This window comes from Propithecus coquereli, unplaced genomic scaffold (genome assembly GCF_000956105.1).
Source record: "Propithecus coquereli isolate 6110/MARCELLA unplaced genomic scaffold, Pcoq_1.0 Scaffold48, whole genome shotgun sequence".
Lineage (NCBI taxonomy): Eukaryota > Metazoa > Chordata > Mammalia > Primates > Indriidae > Propithecus > Propithecus coquereli.
In genome coordinates, this window is record NW_012150618.1 from 4,320,305 (window position 1) to 4,323,153 (window position 2,849).

The following is a 2,849-nucleotide window of genomic DNA, read 5'->3' on the forward strand; positions in this document are numbered from 1 at the left end:
TAGGTTGCCTTTTCACTCCGTTGATTGTTTCCTGTATTGTGCAGAAGCTTTTTAGCTTGATGTAGTTCCACTTGTCTATTTTTGGTTTTGTCGCCTGTGCTTTCGGTGCCAAATCCAAGAAATCATGGCCAAGACAAATGTCAAGAAATTTTTCTTGTATATTTTCTTCAAGAAGTTATATAGTTTCAGGTCTTATCCACCTATAGTTAATAATCTGGTATTGTGAACTTAAAAAAATCATACAGGGATAGATCTCATGTTAAATGTTCCTACAAAAAAGAAAACAAAACGAAACCATACACATGCAAAATAACACAAGGAAATTTTCAGATGTGATGGATATATTTAGTACATTGTGGTGATGGCATCATGGGTGTATATACACATCCAAACTCATCAAAATGTGTGCATTAAATATGTGCCATTTGTGTATCAATTGTAATTCAATAAAGCTAAAAAAAAAAAAGGAAAAAGAAAAAGAAAACTCATCAGTGGCTCCACACAAAACTCAGTATGACTAAACTTTGTAAGATGACATTTATTGTTTCTCAACAACCCCATTCCCACTCATACTATCTCTACCGATCATTACTGAAATTCATCCTGTTTTCCTAAGATGTCATGCTCTCTTTTATCTCAGGGCATTTGCATGGAACTCATAGGTCTCCTAATAGCCTTGAGCTCTTGGTTTAAATATTAAATACCACCTTCTCTTTCCACTCCCGCAAGTTTAGGCTGGATACCCATCTTTTCCTCTCCATTAGCACTGTGTGTTGTGCTAGTCATGTCGACACTGTATTATCACGTACATTTAGTACTCTATGTCCCACTCTAGGCGGGGACTCAGTCTTTTTCACTGTAACATAAACACTCAGTGTCTTTGTAGTAGGTACTCATTAAATATTTGCTGAGTGAATATTGAATGAGCATTAGACTCTATTCCAAGACCTGGGTTTACCACTTGTCTTTATGTGTTGATCAACTTTGTGATCTTTGAGTTGGAAAAGGGGCCAAGATTTAGAGGAAGTGGTCTGAGGTCAATTTCTGGCTCTGCTACTTCACATGTGATCTCAGGTCACAACTTCTCCAATCTCCATTTTCTCAGCTTTAACTGGAGTTAAAATACATGCCCTTCTTTCTGTACAAAGTGATATATAGAGAATATTCATAAATAGGCAGTACATTTTACAAATGTATAAAATATGCTAAAAATAAATCTTACTTTAAGAAGCCATTGAATACCTAGTACTGTGCTACCTGCCAAGTTTGTCGCAGTGTATGTGTGTTTTCTCAAAATTTTGTGCTTAAATTATCAACCTTTCATTTTTCTTAAGGGTCTATAGTAATGTAATACGATTACGAAAAAAAGCAGCAAAATGCCCCTATTAGTAACATTATTTTAAGTAATTATCTATGTATTCAGTATTTTAAATGTATCAGGCAATTAAATTTTGCAATGTTTTTCCATAGGTCATGTATTCTTATTTAACTGTTTTAATTTTAATTCCATGTTTATTACATATAATTTGCAACAATTAATGTAGAACGGCTTGGTAAAATATTAATGAAATTCTAGCCAGTTTGACAATTCTGTTTATTGCCTTCTGTTTCTGCATTGTGCAGGATAACCTGATATTCACGATACCAGAGAGCCAAATACAACTTATAATCTCTTCTCAGTCCAGGAGATTGCATTTTATATTGCGTGCTCTTTGTGGAGGCCCCACAATTTGTGGAGGCAGGAGGCATTTTCCAAAATTATTTCTTCCCAGAACTAGTTGACAAAATATTCCAGACAATGTACAATATTCAATTTTACAATTTATTCTTCCATCACATTGAATATACTCTTTGGATTCACCAAAGGCCATTTTTGAATCAATTTATCTGCTTTTTTAAAAATCTGCAATATGATTTTCTAAACTAGTCGTTAGAATGTTTATTCAATTACCCAGAAATTTTTAAAGGAAATAGAAAAGATGGGAGAAAGAATATCTAATAAATACCTCTTTTCTGCCTGACTCATTCAAGAACGTAATTTGAAAAGATGTGACTATTTAGACACCTTAGAGGCTCATGTCTTCAGGGGAATGTCTTCATGGTTTTATGGGCACTTTTGTATAGAACTGTATGACTTGGAAGGTTTCAACATAGATTATAGTCATGTTCTTGAACTTTTAATTTTATATTTCAAATACAGTTTGAGCTGTTAGTTGGTAAAGCATGTAGCCCCTTTAAGAATAACAGCCGCAGTCGGGTGTGGTGTCTCATTCTTCTAATCCCAGCACTTTGGGAGACCAAGGTGGGAGGATCACTTGAGACCAGGAATTTGGGACCAGCCTGAGCAACACAATAAGTCCCCGTCTCTACAAAAACCACAAAAATTAGCGGGTATGGTGGTGGGTGCCTGTGGTCCCAGCTACTCGTGAGACTGAGGCAGGAGGATCACTTGAGCCCAGGAGTTTGATGTTGCAGTGAGCTATGACGACACCCTGCACTCTAGCCCAGGTGACAGAGTGAGACCCTATAAAAAAAAAAAAAAATCATCATAAGTATTGAGAATATACCTTTCAGTTTCTCAGTGTTCTGTATCACTTCATTTAGTGCCTCCAAAAGGGCTAGATCCTCCAGCGGACTCCCTTCTTTGAGGCTGTGCTTCTTCCGCTCAGCTTTGCGGCGATTCTTAGATGATCTCCTATTAGAAATTAGATGTTTAGAAAGGGGCTTTCACTGTGCTGAACAAACTAAAATGAATAGGCCTGTTGGCCACCAACTTTCTGGGAAGCCAGAGAGTCTACAGATGGTATTTGTATTTCGGGGGAAAAGGATGATGAGGTGTTAAAGCAAAA